Genomic DNA, 18,379 nt, shown 5'->3' with positions numbered 1-18,379 from the left:
GAAGCAATATGTATACACATAAATATAATTCTGAAGGAAGGACAGATAAATAAGTGGGGGGTTATTAAAGTCTTAAAAGGCTTTTCAGAAGAGTTGTCACTTGGGCTGAGTCTTGAAGAAAAGCATTTTCAGGAGACAAGGGATAGCCTAAGCAAAAGCATAGAAGGAAGAGGATAGAAGTTCACAAAAGTAAACAGCAAATGGGTCAATTTAGCTTTAAAAAATGTATGCAAAGGAGTAATGTTAAAAAAAAAAAAAATCAATCTAAAAAGACAGGCAGGGATTAAATTGTGAAAGGCTTTAAAAGCCAAACAGGAATTCCTATTTTATCCTAGAAACAATTATTGAAATTTCCTGCATAGAGAAGTGACATTATCAGATATGTGCTTCAGGAATATCAATTTAGCGATTTTGTCGTGTATATCTTGGAGAAAGACAGGATGCTAGAAAACCAATTAGATGGTTACTGAAACAGTGCAGGCAAAAAGTAATATGTGTTTGAACTAAGGTGATGACTTTAGAGTAGAGAAAAGGGCACACATACCAGAGACATTGTAGATAACTGACATCACATCAAGTGAGAGGCTATGAGTGAAGGGGAAAATAAAATTAAAAATGACCCTGAGGGTGGTTAGGTGGCACAGTGGATAGAGCACCAGCCCTGAAGTCAGAAGGACCTGAGTTCAAATTTGATATCAGACACTTCCTAATTATGTGACCTAATTGTGTCACTTAACCACAATTGCCTGGGGGGGGGGAGGAGGTTAATAATTAATTAATTAATGGTGACCCTGAGATTAACCAGAGTGAATTGGTATCAGTAGAATTTTGAATACAGTCCAGACTGGACTGTTTGGGAAAGATCTAATCTCTAACATGGCAATGGCCAGAACTGAACAGAGCAGGCTAAGGAGAGGTGTGTTGGGATACAAAGTAGCACAATAATTTGTTAGAGTGAGGAAAACAAGTTGTAAGCAAGGAAATCTCCTGAGAAAAACAACTTAATAAACAAAGGTGAGGCAGTGCTTATTATATAAAAGTGGTCTGGACTATGACATAATCATTCTTAGGTCTTGAAACAGTTGTCATAGTTGGCACTTTTGAGGACAATATAAGAATCCTTGGGTCCTCTAGAAACAGTCAATGTCTCAAGTCTGAAGAGTCATGATTACTCTGTGAGGTATAAAAAGGGTTTTGTGAAAAAAAAAAAAAAAGAATAATGAGAGGCTTTCCTCCCACTGATAGTCAACAAAGTTTTAAACTTCTTTTTGTATTGATTTCTATCAGTGCCAAGGATAATATTCCACATACATTGGAACTCTGGGAAAATGCTAACTAATGTCTGACATTTTAAAAAATAATTCTTTTTTTCTTTTTTTTTTCTTTTTTTTAATAGCAACAACTAATTGAGCACCTACTATTTGCCCAGGGTAGTACTAGGTTGTTTAGGAGATTCACAGAAGGATAAGGAAAAAATCTGCCCTCAAGAGTTTATAACACTCTCTTAAACAAAGCAATAATGGATAACAAAAGAGAAACATTTTATAATTAAATGCTAAATTGTGTCATGTAAATGTTAGAAGAGTTCAAAAAAGAGATGAAGGATATCATCCACAAATACAAAAAGTTATATTGTCCTCAAAGTACTTTTATTCTACTGAGAGAAGCAATATGTATACACATAAATATAATTCTGAAGGAAGGACAGATAAATAAGTGGGGGGTTATTAAAGTCTTAAAAGGCTTTTCAGAAGAGTTGTCACTTGGGCTGAGTCTTGAAGAAAAGAAAAAAATTTTGTGATTATCTAACTCATAACTTTTCACCAAACTCCTAAAATCTTAGAGTATTAAAGATGTTTTGTGTATTTCAAGAAAGAAAGAAAGAAAGAAAGAAAGAAAGAAAGAAAGAAAGAAAGAAAGAAAGAAAGAAAGAAAGAAAGAAAGAAAGAAAGAAAGAAAGAAAGAAAGAGAGAGAGAGAGAGAGAGAGAGAGAGAGAGAGAAAGAAAGAAAGAAAGAAAGAAAGAAAGAAAGAAAGAAAGAAAGAAAGAAAGAAAGAAAGAAAGAAAGAAAGAAAGAAAGAAAGAAAGAAAGAAAGAAAGAAAGAAAGAAAGAAAGAAAGAAAGAAAGAAAGAAAGAAAGAAAAAGAAAGAAAGAAAGAAAGAAAGTGACAGGAACAGAAATACAATACAAGGAACAGGGATTGTGAGCATGTGATGATGGGTCCTGGGGATACATAGGGAGCTAAATCCATCAGTAAACACCTGGTGTTGATCCAAGCACTCACCAGAGGGTGATATCATACAGCATGCAAAGGATTACTGTTATGCTAAACTCAGAACACAATCCGCTAGCTAGGCCTTAGCTTTGCAAAACAGAGTATCTTCAAAATATTTTGACACTGGAAAGAAAATGATTATAGAACAATATGAGAAGTAAAAGCTGTTAGATTTGGGAATTTAGAGATTTATAGATTATTGAAACAGTTTTATTTCGTTAGATTACAAGGGGTTAAGAGTCTGAGTATAAGAAAAATAAGAGTCAAGGAATACATTAGACAGTTTTTTGTAGTAATTTAGCATAACACCATAGTAAATAAGTGATTAGGACTTACTGGATTTTTGTTCCTATATGGTAGCTAATTTGGTACAGATTTTTACCTAAAAACTTCAGGATGAACTTTATTAAAGTCAGGCATATTCAGTTTATGATAGAAGCCTAAGATCTAAGAGAAAGAGCCAAGAAAAAATGAAAAAGAAAAGCTGCAAAAGCTAAAATCAATTATGGATAGGCAAAGAAAGAAAATTTAAGGAAGCTACCCTAAAACAAAGTGCTGAAAAAGGAAATGAATTCAAGACCACAGCCCAGGAATAAACTTTAAAGATAAAGAGATTAGGGGTCAATGAAATTAAAATTTTTGTCCAATATCTATATGTTAGAAGAATGACCCGGGGTTACATATGCAGAGTTAGAATATAACAGAGTCAATATGAAAACCAGATTTCAATTCCAATGATTTTCTACTATACCAGGGTAGATGCTTCACTGCCTGCTTAGAATTAGTCAATCTGCATAAAATGCTTCCCATAATATGATATACTTGATCCTATAAAAATCTGAACATGTAATGAATCGCATAATGGTAAGGACTAAGAAGGGGCCATAGGAAAATTTAATGAGAACTCCATTTACATTCCTGAGGACTGAGAGTACTAACTGCAAATGTAGCAGTAGTTGACCAGACAACTCTTCATTGTTCACCAGTTGTATCCCTTGGATTCATCTGTACCATTATTATTCTCTCCCAAAAAAAAGGAGAAAATTAATCAATCAGGAAACTCATCATCTCCTCATGGAGATTGTACCAGCTTTCCTACTCACACTTCATCTGTACTCTTAGTACACTCTGCTCCTTAGATGAAAAGGGTAGAGGCAGAGAAAAAAAATCTTCCTCAGAATCTATATTTAAAGAGAACTAAAAAGTTCAGCCAATTCTTCATTTTCCAATAGCTGCACTTCTTTGATCAGATTCCACCATCATCATTCCCTCCCCATCCCACAATTTTTTCAGCTTCCTTTTGTGTTGTTTTTCCCCATTTTTCTTTTTTTTGTGTCCTTAGTACTTAGCACAGCACCTGGCAACATAGATGCTTGATAAATGTATATTGTATCACATTATATTATACATAGGTGCTGCAGAAAGCCTCTTGTGGTGGGAGAGATCCTTGACACTTTCATTAATTTATCACACCCTATCTAAAGAAGCACCTCAATTATTAATCTACAAACAACTGAGCAACTGGGGCTCCCCAAAATAAAAGCTTATGCAACATGGTCACCTTTTCTCTGACCTAGGCTGACTTCTCTCAGCAATTACAAATCCTACATTTCTTTCAAGTACCTGCTCAAGTCACATTTCCCCTATGTGACCCTAATGACCGCAGTCCATCCATAATAAGCTTTTTATTTTTTTGGAATTCCTAAAAAATGTTTAATCTCTAAAAATCTACAATGTCATTATAACTAAAAGTAGGCAAGAGGAAAGTAGGAAATTCAGGCAGCTTATGAACATATCGAATGTGTTGCAAAAATTCATTTTTAAGTCAATTTTTTGTAATTTAAGAATGCTTTTTCCCATCTCAAGAAATGTGAATCTAATCTAATATTTTATTGCCCATATCCCTCTTTAGTTAACAAGAATATATAGAATCCATCAATAGTACATATTCATCAATATGGTTTTGGATTGTAAATCATTCCCTACAATTGAGGTGGGGGAGGAGTCAGCTGGATACTTTCAATATAACATTAACATATAAATATGCTCACTTAAAGAGATAATATTTATATATATTAACCATGGCCAATACACTTCTACCTGCATGTGGGTCTATGTGCACATATCTGGGGTTTGGAGCAGGGTTGCTCGTTTTTTGTTCTTTTTCAAAAAATGGGTTACAACAACCTTTTTTGTAGTGGCAAGAAGCTGGAAATTGAATGGATGCCCCTCAATGGGGGAATAGCTGAATAAGTTATAGCATATGAAATAATGGATTATTTTTATCTAAGAAATAATGAGCAGACTGATTTCAGAAAAGCATGGAATGACTTACATGAACTGATATTGAGTAAAGATAGGAGAACTAAGAGAACAGTAACAAGATTATGTGATGATTAATGTGATTGACTTGGCTCTTCTCAACAATGAGGTGATTCAAGACAATTCCAATAGACTTGAGACAAAATGTGTCATCCATATTCAGAGAGAGAACTATGGAGATTGAATGTGGATCAAGGCATAGTATATTCACCTTTACGTAGTTGCTTGTTTGTTTGTTTGTTTGTCTGTTTCTCTTTCTCATGACTTTTTCCCTTTTGATTTGATTTTTCTTATACAGCATGAACTTTGGAACTATATTTGGAAGAATTGCATGTTTAACCTATATTGCTTGCTGCCTTGAGAGGGGAGGAGGAAAAATTTGGAACATAAGATTTTGCAAAGGTAAATGTTAAAAACTATTTTTGCATGGATTCGGAAAAATAAAATACTTTTTAAAAAAAATTTAAATAAAATAAAATGGGTTACAACACAAAAAAAGTAGCTAATGAGAGGCAGCTAGATGGCCCAGTGGATAGAGCACCAACCCTGACATCAAGAGAACCTGAGTTCAAATGTGATCTCAGACACTTAAACTTCCTAGTTGTGTGACCCTGGACAAATCACTTAACCCCAAATGCCTCAGTAAAAAATAAAAAAGTTAGCCAATGCTCAATATACATATGAAAGGGAAGCTCTTAATAAATAAGTTCTAATTACATTTCTAGTTCTAAAAAAAAAAAAACCCACAAAATATTCTGCTTTAATTAAAACTGTCAATAGATGAAAACTGTACTTGATTCACAGGTCTTGAATGTCATAGCAGGTGTCAAAAGTTTATTTAACAATTTTTCATGTCTATAATTTAATACATAACACTTATCAATGGTACAAAGAACCAAATTTTCTAGTTAAGCACCCACTATAAGTTCATTTACCCAATCTATGGAATTAATTTTGTGTTTTTTTGCTGAGGCAATTGGGGTTGACTTGCCCAGGATCACACAACTAGGAAGTGTTAAGTGTCTGAAACCAGATTTAAACTCAGGTCCTCCTGGGCTAAGGCTCTATCCACTGGGCCACCTAATTGCCCAATATTTTTTTTTTTTAATTGGTATTTTATATAGTGCATGAGAGTTTGCAAGGTAACTTAAATACTTTCTTATATGAGCCTTCCAATACTACTGGGAAGTAAGCACCACAGATATTATTACTGCCATTTTATAGAAGAGGAAACAAGTTCCTAAATTTTGGATTCAGGATTTGGAATCAAGGCGTCTAGACTCTAAAATCAGACTCCCCACTGAACCACAAACTTCCTTAAGTCTAACATACTAATTAGATGTTAATCACTGATCAGATAACCAATAATGTTATAAGTAATGGCAGATGTCCTGATTGAAGCTTCTTACTCTGTCCGAAAATAAGTGATTTTTTGGTGAGGCTCACTTCTTCATTTTCCCAACTCATAGGAGACTTTTTAAATCTCTAATATGTGGTATGACTCTTAAAGAATACAGCTAAAGAAACTATTAAATGAATAGCAAGATTGCTACTGGCACAATCTACCAACTTGCTAACCAGTGATGGATACTACACATCCACAAACACAGATACACAAACTATTAGCAAAGATAGAGTTATTATAATAAATTTGAATGTCATAAGAATTAGGATGGCTAAACAGGCACCACTAACCTAAGAAAATACTCTTTATAGTATGAAAACGTCAAATTAGAAATACCTCACATTCACACATTTAAAGTTTGCAAAGCACTTTCTTAACAACTATGTGGTAAATATTCCAAATATCAGTCTCATTTTAAAAGCAGGAAAATAGATATTTCAGAGAGATTAGTGGCTTATCCAAGATCAAGGGGCTGGCAGAGATGCCCAAGTCCTCTGAGTCTAAATTCAATGTTTCTAACATTATATGATAATGTCTTATAATACTATCTGTTCTGTAAAGATCAAATTAGAGGCTGAATTCAAAAGAACTTTAAGATATGAGGGACCAACTCTCCAATCTTGGACAATATTAATTCCATGCTAAACTAGCTAGCCACTCTAACAAAAATATCACATACAGGATGAATAATAAATATAATCATAAAGAAATTCTGAAATTCTAGTATAAATGTATATTCAAAATATTTTTCCCATACTCTAGATCTATCTTGCCTATATCCAAAATTTTAAATGGCTTAGTATGATGGAAGGTATCAACCTCCTTTCTTAAGAAGAGCCTATTTCACCTCACAACCTTTTACAGCTATCTCTATGAACATGACTTGCATATGACATTTGGTCTGTCCCCCTAGAATGTTGGTCTGGTGGAAATTCAATTTGAAATGAGATCTAGGTTTAAATCTCCATTTATACCTTAGTGACCAAAAGAAAGTCAATTAATTCTTATGGGTCTCAGTCTCATATGTAAACAAGATGGTTTGTATTAAATGATCTTAAAGGTCCATTCTAGTTCTAAATCCTATGATTCCAAAGACCACCTAGCCAAAATAAAGTTTAAAAATGAAATTGAAAGAAAATTGTCTCTCTCTATCCTCTAGGTGATGTTAAACAAGTACAGTGACAGTAAACAAGCAAAAGGATGGCCTTTTTGAATGTCTTCAATCCCAAAGCAAGTATTCATAAAACTTAAGTAAGGTATCAACAAGCATATGTCTATCCATTACAATAGACTATAAATACATGAAGAGACACAGCAAAGTGAATTTTACACAATCGAGAATACTGTAAAAATTGATTTAAAGAAAAATTATGGCAACAAATATCTCTAAATATCTATTTAGTTCAGACTTTGTTTTTCCAATTTGCTGCATCTAAAAATTCTTTTATTTTGGATATTCTAACAAATATTCAGCTTCCAATAATGAATGTATTTTCAATATATACTTCAATGGACTATTTAAAAATTTACTTCTATATTATGAAAATACTGAAAAAAAATATGTAAAAATGTTTGAGAACTTTGCATATCTCACAATTGATTTTAATGCCTGTAGTCTAAGTTTACAAATATAATTTAAGTAATAAACTCTGGATCCATGACTCATAGCAAATGTTACATAGAAAAGCACAGGCTACATATTAAACCCAAATTCAACAGTCATCGCAAGATCACATATTGATACACAGAAAGAAACTAAGAGATCATCCAACACAACCTTTTCATTTTAGAGATGAGGAAAATGAGGCACAGACAGGTTAAATGACACCAGATCCACTCTTCCCCCCCCCCATACCAAGTCTCAAAACCCCGAGTGTGCAATTTTCCTAGCCTAACCATTGCCCTTAGGAAGGGGTGTAGGTGGCCAGCAAGCTGAACCTTTGAACTACTGCACAGCAAGTGATGGAAATAAACCATAGGGTAAAAATCCAAAGTGAAAAAAAAAAAAAACAAAAAACGAAGGTTATATACAGCACTAATCCCAAAATAAAACTTCAGAAACCTGAGATCTATCGGCAAATAAAGCAGTGATGGTAGATGTCACAGTCCTATAGCCATGGGACCAAAACTGAAAAACATCTCAAATATGAAACGATGGTGATCTCAAAGCTCGCTCCTTAGGGGACATCAAGGCAACTGACACCTATAGCCCAAGACACGGTAGCACTACTCAAAGGCACCAGTCCAACTTGCCACTTAGAATTGTTCCCCTCCCCACCCCCACCCCTTATTCCCAACAAAACAGCATCATCAACATCTGAAATCCAAAAACCACTGCAAGGTACCAAAGGACAATCCTGCGCCGTCTAGTCCCCAGAAACAAACGTGACACTGGCCAAGAAAAGAAAAAAAAAGCCACAAGACCCCCTGGCAAGATTCTCTAAGTGCCCCCAGGATGCCTGGCACAGAGCTTAGATAGTGGCCTGAAACCACCTGACAAAAGCCGATTTGTGGGAGGGAGGGAGGGAAGTAGGGAAGTAGAGCGCTCTGGGAGATGGTGACAGCTGGCAGCAGCTCCCAGATGTTGAATGACCTCTGACCTCTGACCCATTCGGGTCAGCAAAGCCATTCATCCCGAAGCTGCACCTGGAAACACCCCGAAGCTCCTTTACCTTCCTAAGTCTCAGCTCACGTCGCGGGGTCGGCCCGACCCCTGCCACCGATTCCCCAGGAAATAAGAGCAGCGAGAGGACGCTGGGCTGAGAGATGCGCGGGCGGGGCCGGAGGGCTCCGGCTCCAGCCCCGACGAGGTCCTCGAGCGCCCCGCGGGCTGGAAGCGGCTGTGGCTGCGGCTGCCACTATCTCTCTCTCTCTACCTCTGCTGCCTCCGCCGCTGCAGTAAATCAGCTGACAGCGGCCCCAACTGCCTCACCACGACTGTCGCAAAAAACGGGGTTAAAAAAAAATTACCCACAGCTTCCCCACACCCAAAGACACTGTACGGGTTTGATCGACGGCTGCGGGACCCAGCCGGGTTGCCATAGAAATGGAGCGGAAGAGGACTTCCTTCCTCCCCTGAATTCCCACCCCTCTCTCCGCCCCCTCCTCTTTCGGGTATCTTTCTTGCTCTTGCCTCCTCCCTCCTTCGAGACTCTCAAGCGGAGAGACTCTGAGCAAAGGAGGCCGCTGCTGCCATCTTTGTTGTGGGAAAGGAGCGCTAGATTCTTTACTAGAGTTCCGAGGGAGGAGGATAGTGAAAACGGAAGGGGCGGCCTTAGGGCTGAATGGGAGGCGGGGCCCCTTAGGAGGAACTTCCGCTATGCGGAGGGTAAAATTCGGGGCGGTGACCTTGCGGCTTCCCTGGGGCTTTTCCCTCCTGGAGGATTAGGCTCCTTTTGGTCCCGTGAGACCAGGAATCTAGTTCTCTGATAAATGCCCCACAGAGGCTTCAAGCTCCTGTCTGTGCTAAGGATATAAGAAAAAAAAGAAAATCCTGTACCCGTCCTCCTGGAGCTCCCTAATTGGGGAAGCAATATGCAAACAGCTAGGTCTAAGTATTTGATGGAAGGTTGTTGCTAGTCTTTCTCAAAGAGAACCTTGACTTCAAGGATGTGATACCATAACATGCGAATGTGCTGGATTAAAGTGAGGGAGGGCTGCCTTCTCCCCTGGCCACAGCTAACTTTTGTGACCCGTTTGTGCAACTATAGCTGATTGAATGAGGTGACTCAAGGCAATGCCAATAGATTTGTGATGGAAAAGTCATCTGCATCCGGAGAGAACGATGGAGACTGAATGTGGATCAAAGCAACTTTTGTTGTTGTTTGTGTGCTTGTGTGTTTTTTTTTCCCGAAAACTCTCTACATGTATTTAGTAAAATAAAAAATTATCACAAAAAAAAAAAAAAAATCCTCACTTGACCGTACTTTAAACGCATATTCTGTATCTCCTTTTCACAGCGAAACTTTTTGCTTTCACTTTTACCTTCCCTTCAACTTTATATAATCTGAAGAGATTACTTAATTGAAACTGTTCTCTCCAAAATTATATATGATTAAGGCATCATCACATCAAAGGACCTTTCTTCAGTCATCCTTTTTGCTTTATGCCATCTGACATATTCTTTTGGGGTTTTGTCAAAATGACAGTTTTGAAATGTGTAAGAATCATGGTTAATAGAATTGAAAGAGATTTTCTTAAAGTCACAAAAGGGTTTATGCCATAGTTGATGGGCTAGCCTGTAAAAGAAGTCTGACAAATTAGAAATTGTTTGAAAGGGTTTTATATACTGAAAATGTGGAGCTTAGCTACCCCTTTAACAGCCCACAAGGTGGTAGGTAAGGAGACAGGTATTATCAATCAGACTGGAAGGATTTTGTTTGTTTGTTTGTTTGTTTGTTTGTTTTTGCAGAGGACAAATAAGGAGCAACAGATAGAGGTTTTGGGAAAGGAAGGAAGGGAAGGGAGGGAAAATTTGGAACTCAAAATCTTACAAAAATGAGTGTTTTAAACTATCCTTACATGTAATTGGAAAAAAATAAAATACTAGTAAGTGAAAAAGAAAAAAGAATAAAATAGAAATTGTTAATTGAGTCAGTCACTTGCCCAAGCTCATACAGATAATAAGCATCAGAAGGATTTAAAACCAGGTTTTCTGAGTCCAGAGCAGTCTCCTTCAATTATACCAGCTATATTCTGTTTGATGTGAACAAATATTTTAGCTATATCATGGGTGTGCTTTAAATATACTTAATTGCTAGTGAACAGTACTACATTTATGCTCTGTAATACTTGCTGCCTCAGATCTTACTTTCACCCCATCCAGATTTAGCACATTTTCTTTAGTGTAGGCAGGGAGGCATAATAGAATACAAATTGGCACCAAAGCACCTAGAAGTGCTATTGGACAAATCTAACCCAGTTTCTTCATACATGAAATTAAAGAAGTATACTAAATAATCTCCAGATCCTTCCACTTGTAAATGACTGAATTTTTTTTTTTTTAATTGAATTACAGTTTGTGCTAAACACTGTGCTGGCATAGAAGATACAAAGATAAAACAAGGAAGCTTACAATTCAAATAAGAGATATATATACTATCTGTGTGTGACCTTGGCCAAGTCACTTGTTTGGAATTCAATTAATTCATCATGAATTAAATGACCTTTATAGGCCTTTTAGCTCTATTAAAACATGTTGGTGCTGTAATTATGGAAATATATTTCATATCTCTGTCTGTCATTAATGAGATGACCCTAATTAACATATTGTTATAATTTTTCATTCTAGAAACACATTCTTATTCGATCTATTTTGGTCCACTCACAAATAGATTTTTATCTTACTCTTAGCACCTTTGATTTACCCATAGGGTGAAGGAAACTTATAATCCTTATTATACAAAAACCATATGATGTAAGACTATCTCAGCATTATAGAGATATTTTTTAAAAAAAGCTATGTGAAGTGACAATATGATAAGAATGTGCATTTGATTTTTTGTGGAGATTTCATAAAGGCTTTGGAATAAAAGGTAAGACAATCAAACTCTCAAATTTTCCTAACATTTACCAGCAAATAATCTCTATAGGAATTAAGTTTGTGCTAAACCACTGGTATCCTCAAAAAGAAAAAATGTAGCTCATCAATAAATCTTACATCCTAATAAAGTTTATTGAAGAATACTATATTTTACAGTAAAAAAAAAAAAAAAAAAAGAAAACCCAACTTCTCAGAGACTACTATTTCCTACTATTTCTTTGGTCAGATCTTCATTAGCTATTAGGGACATTTATTATCTACAGTGGCGAACAAGCTAATGAGAGTGGATGCATCAAATGTGATTTCTTAGTTTTCTCCTTATTTAGAAAAAAAAAAGATTTCACTATAACTTGTTAAGTGATATTTCATCAGTTTTACTCCAATCTACTTCAATTTACTCATTCTACCTTGGGAAGTGATTGGTAAGTACTGGATGTTATCTGTTACCTCTGAACCCAAATCTATATACTTTGAGATCTTTAAGCATTATAACTGGCAAAGGAGGGAGGGGAAAACAAGGAAGGAGAACAAATTTGACCCAGCCAATGACTGATTTTATAGATTTATTGTTCATCCCTCTATTGGAGCCTACTTTCAAAACCATATCCAGCTTTTATGAAATATTTTATGAAAATTTCCAGAGCCCAGTGGCTCTTCCACATGATGTCCCACTAAATCCCAATGGTAATTGAGAAAAGGAGCTTTTGGTTTAGTAAATCTAAGTTAGCAAATGATTTTTTTAAGAGGGTTATTTAGTTTGTTCATGCTCAAAATTTCAGACTTGATTCTTAAATTAGTTAGTCTCCAGACTTTAAAGTATGCTACTTATATAGATGCAGTAAGCTAAGTTTTTGTTCATTATCTTATATACTTGGCACTAGTGAACAAGATCAACAGACCCCAACTTCAAACTAGAATAGGCTACTAAAATTAAATTGCCATTATCAATGTTTCATGCATAAGGTTTGATTAAAGTTGAACTTTGAAAGATGGGTTAGAATTCCACAAATAAAATAAAAAGGATATTCTGGAGTAAAGGAATAGAATGAACACAAAGTTCAGAGTACAGGTATATTTGGAATAGAATAATCTAGTTTGGCTAACTCATTATATGAATAGGAGTTATATGAGTAAAGGCTGAAAAGTTAGAGTGACATCAGATTGTTGAATTTTTGCTCAGTAATAAGAAAAGGTTTATAAAATACTTTTTTTTTTTTTTTTTTTTTTTTTTAAACAATGGCCCTATGGCCATTGTTACCAATGAGATTGGTAGTTGCAATATTGTCCCAAGTTTTACAGATAAAAAATTTGAGGTTTATATACTTTGCATTTATCTGCCCAGAGTCACACAGATGGTAAAATATGGGGGCCAGAATTTAAAGCCAAATCTTCCGATTTCAAGACTAGTAATCAAATCACATATCATTCAGACATTTGGGCAAGAAAAAAATGACCAGAACCTTGCAATAAAAATTATTCTGTCAGTAACATAAAGTATGAATTAGTATAAAGATTGTAGGCCAAAAGATCTATTAAGAGAACATATAATAGTCTTGGGGTCCATAGTAGGATGGAAATAGAAAGAAGAAGAAATTATAAATGAAATTTTGTTGAAGTGGAATTTGATAATATCTCACTGATGAGATATCTGGTGTGGAAGAAGAAGGAATAAAAGATAACAATATTGTTTCAGACTGGATGAATTTTTGATGTCACCAATAGAAATGGTCAAATCAAGAGAAAAAAGCATTTTATGGGGAAAGATGGTAAGATTTAGAACTGAAAGGATATTTAATGAATTGAGGCCATTTAGTTCAACATCCTTGTTTTATAAATAAGAAAACTGAAGCTTTTGAAGTACAAAACAGTTCATTAGAGTGGAACTGGAACTAAAATTAGAAGACAAAGTCAGAGATATGGATTACTCTGCATAAAAAAAGTAGTTGAAATCATGGAAATACATGAAATTCCCAAGGGGGAGGATGTAGAGCGTGAAGAAAAAAATATCAAAACAAAAGCGTGTGGTTCAGCTATCTTAAGGAGTATAGAAGAGAATAATGAGCCAGTGAAAAAGCCAAAGAAGAAATCTATTAGAGGGTAAGAAGAAGAATCAAGAGTACATAGTGTCTGTGAATTAAAAAAGAAGAAAGAATATATTTTTAAAAGGAATTTCTTACAGTGTCAGAAGCTGCAGGGATATCAAGAAAGATAACTGAGGGAAAAGTTATAAAAACATGAATAGGAAATCATTGGTAACTTTTGAGTGTAATTTTAATTGAGTGGTAAGGTTGGAAATGAGATAAATTCTCAGGGTTAGGTGGTGATGAAGTAAAACCATTTGTTATGAACACCTTTTTCAAAAAACCTAGCAATTGAAGGGAAGGAAAAGGATGGGATGGCAGACAGATGGTATGGAAGAGTCAAAGGAAGGGGTTTGTTTGTTTGTTTGTTTTTTGCTTTTTTAAAGATTGGGGAAATTCAAACAGCCTTGCAGGCAGATGGAAAGCAACTGAGAGCAAAAAGTTGAAAATGACTGAAAGAAAGGAAAATTGCTATACTAAGGTCCTAAAGGAGGTGAGCATACTATTTTAAAAGCCCAGTTAATCTGCTATAAAGAAAGTAAATATCTTTGTCCAAAAACTGGATTGTTCACATATCATATTTTACTTGGACATTCTTATAGTTGTTTTGAGTACTTATACTGTACATTTATTTAAATTTTCTTGGTAGTAATCTTTAAATTGTAGTAATCTGAATTTCTAATTACTAATAGTATATCAGGAATAAAAATTCTATAAGAAAGGTTAGGAATTCAGTTCTTCATATGCTACTCACATATATACATACATATCTAGTCTGAACTTCTCCCTTATTGAGACCAGGATATTCCTTTGTATTAGCCCACTCAACTTTCATCATACTCCAACAACTAGTACCTAGGTAAAGTAAATGACCTTGAAGTTTTGATGAATCTCAAAGTGATAATTAGAAACATGGAAAGAAATAAAATGAAGTGAAGCTACCAACCTTTGTCCTACATTCTTGCTGCCATGGCAAAGATCCCTCCTAACCTTATTCTTTAAACAAAAAAGAGCGTGTGTGTGTGTGTGTGTGTGTGTGTGTGTGTGTGTGTGTGTGTATGAGAGAGACAGAGACAGAGACAGAGAGACAAAAAAAGAGACATAGAAACAGAGAGAGACAGACAGAGAAAGCAGGGTTGAAAATAGAAAAGTTTCTTTGGGGGAGAGGGGGAAATCAGTCACTAGTGCCAAGGCCCATAATATAAACTATAAAAGAACCCACAGCTCAGGAGAGTGAAGGAGATTTATGAAAACAACAGTGGGAAGGTTCCTTGGGGGGAAAATGGACAATCTTCCCCAGGAACAAGTGGACATAGAAGCAGGTGATTTTATGGGAACAGTTGATTGCAAGATTGGTATGGGATAGTTTGAGGGAAAGGGCAGGAAGAGGAGTTTGGGGGAAACAGCTCAGCATGATCAGCACGCAAATACTAGCAAAAGCATCTGGGAGTGAGCAAGACTTTGGCTCCCTGAAGGCTCCTGATTAGATTACCTTTATTCAGCAAAAAGGCTAACTCTGTCTACTGTATCTGTCTGTTTGTAACTCATAGAAAATAGATGTTAATCTCAGGGCTACTTCTATATTCCTCCCCTTTTGGTCAAGGTGGCTGCAAGACCCACTGCTGACCAAGGAAGCATGATCTGTTGCTGACCTGTGTAATTTCTCCTTGCACAGATCTAACAAGATATGAGAGTGCCAGTTTTTCTTTTTTCTAGAGTTAAGGCAGACGTGACGGGATTTAGGTTCCTTCCCCTTCCTAGCAATGCGAAAGACAGAAAGGAAGAGAAAAGAAAAATAAAAGGAAACCATAACAGAATTAGCAGAATCCATGAACAAAAGAAAACACAAAATGATTATTTGGTGATCAGAGGTGCCATTTACTCAACCTATTTCCAGTGTCTCGGGGGAACAGTTTTTTTCAAGATATCTTCTGTTTCAGGGTACTTGAAGTGGAGGCTCTCACCAGGTTTGGTGATCCATTTGGGGACTGGATCCTTCTTCAGAAGATCTAGGAGTTCCCTCCCTCAAATTGGGCAGGTGTGGGAGTAGATTAAAGGAGAGAGCAAAGAGATACAATTCACTGGATTTAGAAAAGGAGTTGTTCTACTCTCCAAATATCTGTAAATGGAAACAATAACTGATTGATAAGTACATGGCCATTGGTAAATACATCTCTCTTTTAGTTAAATTATAAGGGTTACTTGAAATCTACAATTGTCAGAAAACTTCTTGTGTCCATCTTTGGATCTGAATTTTCCTGTCAGTTTGACAAATGGTCCAGTTTCCCAGTCTTGCAGGGCGAGGTTCAAACAATACAATGAGGTTTTCTTCTAATTTCCACAAATGAATAAAGTTTTCTCACAAGACAAAGTTGGACTAGACCCATAATTGAACAGATATTAAGATAGTTCCAGGATTGAGTCATAAGATAGAGTAAGTGTAGTTTATTCAATTTCTACTATAAACTATTTGCTATCCTAATTCTTTTAATTTATTCAGTTTTTCCCTTTTGCTTTCTCGGGGAGTGAGCAACCCACTTTTTTACATGAATCATTTATCTATAAGACAAATTTATAAGATTTTTCGTAAATTCGTATTCATAATTATATTTGTCAGATGATAGATTAAACTAGTTAGAGAGCTCACAATAGAATAATTTTGAAAAAAAATAGAGATTCACATTACCAAAATAAACAAGAAAACTTTAAAAATAAACATGAAATGAAAGGCCAAAGTAATACAATAATTATCACCAATATTAACTAACATCAAGTCCCCTTGCATCCTACTAATGCATTCTCAATGTTTATTTAATCAGCTCATTTTGAGTTTCAGATTTATCTTGGACAACAGGCTTTATTTTCAGGATAGCTCTGAAAGGGGAGGTTCCTAGATAATTCTGCCAGTTACAAAACTTATTACAATTCAATACATTCACTTAAATTTGGTTCTTTGTGGTTGAAATGTCAGAGAATTTCTTATTATATATATTTGCTATTTCTACCCTCACCTAAATCCTGTACTTGTTATAAGAATATTTTTAAGAACAAAACAAAACAAAAAATTTGAACTACTTGATATTACTAAATCTCTTTTCATTACATTTTTATTAGTTCCATTGATACTCTTGACTTTTTCTTCTTCATTTTTATTATGTTGGCCCTGTTTACCCATGAAAAATTTATATTTCTTCAATTATTTAAATCTGATATAGAAGGACAGTTAGATGGCATAATGGATAGAACACCTGCCCTGAAGTCAGTGGATCTGAGTTCAAATCCAGACTCAAACACTTAGCACTTCCTAGCTGTGTGACCCTGATCGAGTCACTTAACCCCACTTACCTCTGCAAAAAAATAAACAAACAAACAAACAAAAAAACCACCCCCTAAATCTATGATAGTTTCTAGCTTTGTGTTGGCAGATATACTTCCAGGATATTTATAGTAGAGCTATTTTAAAGGTAATATCTTCCTATTTTAATTGTTTCAACTACTTTTAAGTTGAGTCTTTGGGATTTTTTTTTTTTTTGGTCTTCACTTTGGTATTACTTTTTTTAAAAGTAGTATTTATTTTTTCAAATACTTGCAAAGATAGTTTTCAACATTCACCTTTGCAAAACTTTTTTCTCCCTCTTTCCCTTCCTATCCTCTTCTCAAGACAGCAAGTAATCCGATAGAGGTTAGACATGTGCTATTCTTCTAAGCATATTTCCATATTCACCATGCTATATAAGAAAAATCAGATTAAAGAAAGGGGAAAAAAAAACCAAGCAAATAACAACAAAGATGAAAATACTGTGTTTTGATCCACATTCAGTCTCCATTGTTCTCTTTCTGAAGGAAGTTGGCACTTTTCATTACAAATCTATTGCAATTGTCTTGGATCATCTCATTGTTGAAAATAGCCAAGTCCATTACAGTAAATCATAACATAATCTTGGTACTATATACAATGTTCTCTTGGTTCTGTTCACTTCACTTAGCATTGGATCATGTAGATCTTTCCAGACTCTTCTAAAATCAGTTTCCTTCCATTACATTCATATACCATAATGTATTTACCATTTCTCAACTGATGGGCATCCACTCAATTTCCAGTTTCTTGCCACTACAAAAAGAGCTGTTGCAAACAGGTTTGTGCATGTGGGTCCTTTTCCCTTTTTTATGTTCTCTTTGAGATACAAACTCAATAGAGATACTAGTGAATCAAAGTATATACACAGTTTTATAGCTCTTTGGGTATAGTTCCAAATTGCTTTCCAGAATGGTTGGATTAGTTCATAACTCCATGAGCTTAGTATCTCTAGGTTCAGAAGTAAACCACCTGTCTTCCTTCATTGTTCTAAAATAATGAGGCTATCCATTTTGGGGGCAGAAAAATTAAGTGCCATCTACCTCTAACTTTTATAAAATTTAATCCTTATTTTTCCTTAAATTCTACAGAGTGGTACCCCACAACTCATTAAGAAATTTTAGCAGGGAGTGAGTTCCTGGAATTACCCAAAATCTCAGGAGTTCTCCATAGTTTGATTAAAATGTCTTCAAACTCTTTAATGATTAATTTCCAAATCTTCCAATGATTTTAATTAATTTTGTAATTCCAATGTGATCTATGCTGAAATGACAAGAGAGGAAAAGTATCTTGCAGATTTTTTTTTCTTTTTCTCTTTTCTTAAAACTTCATACCTATAAGAAAGCCTAAAGTGGGAGTTAGTCCTGCTTACTGGGACAACTGCTTCAAGTACAAAAG

At 35.3% G+C, this 18,379-nt stretch overlaps 1 protein-coding gene across 3 annotated transcripts in view; it reads right to left on the bottom strand.

The window, feature by feature from the left end:
- The window catches only part of WDR7 (WD repeat domain 7), a 472,816-nt gene extending 463,571 nt beyond the window's left edge, over positions 1 to 9,245 (bottom strand). For 2 of the 3 annotated variants that reach the window (XM_074279427.1, XM_074279429.1), the window contains exon 1: positions 8,676 to 9,244. The gene's annotated coding sequence lies outside the window, so the exon portion shown is untranslated. Of the gene's footprint in view, positions 1 to 8,675 lie in introns of all 3 variants that reach the window. The other variant, XM_074279428.1, reaches the window with a different exon arrangement.
- Positions 9,246 to 18,379: the final 9,134 nt, after the last annotated feature.

This window comes from Sminthopsis crassicaudata, chromosome 1 (assembly GCF_048593235.1).
Source record: "Sminthopsis crassicaudata isolate SCR6 chromosome 1, ASM4859323v1, whole genome shotgun sequence".
Classification (NCBI taxonomy): domain Eukaryota; kingdom Metazoa; phylum Chordata; class Mammalia; order Dasyuromorphia; family Dasyuridae; genus Sminthopsis; species Sminthopsis crassicaudata.
This window is presented reverse-complemented; position numbering and strand designations above follow the sequence as displayed.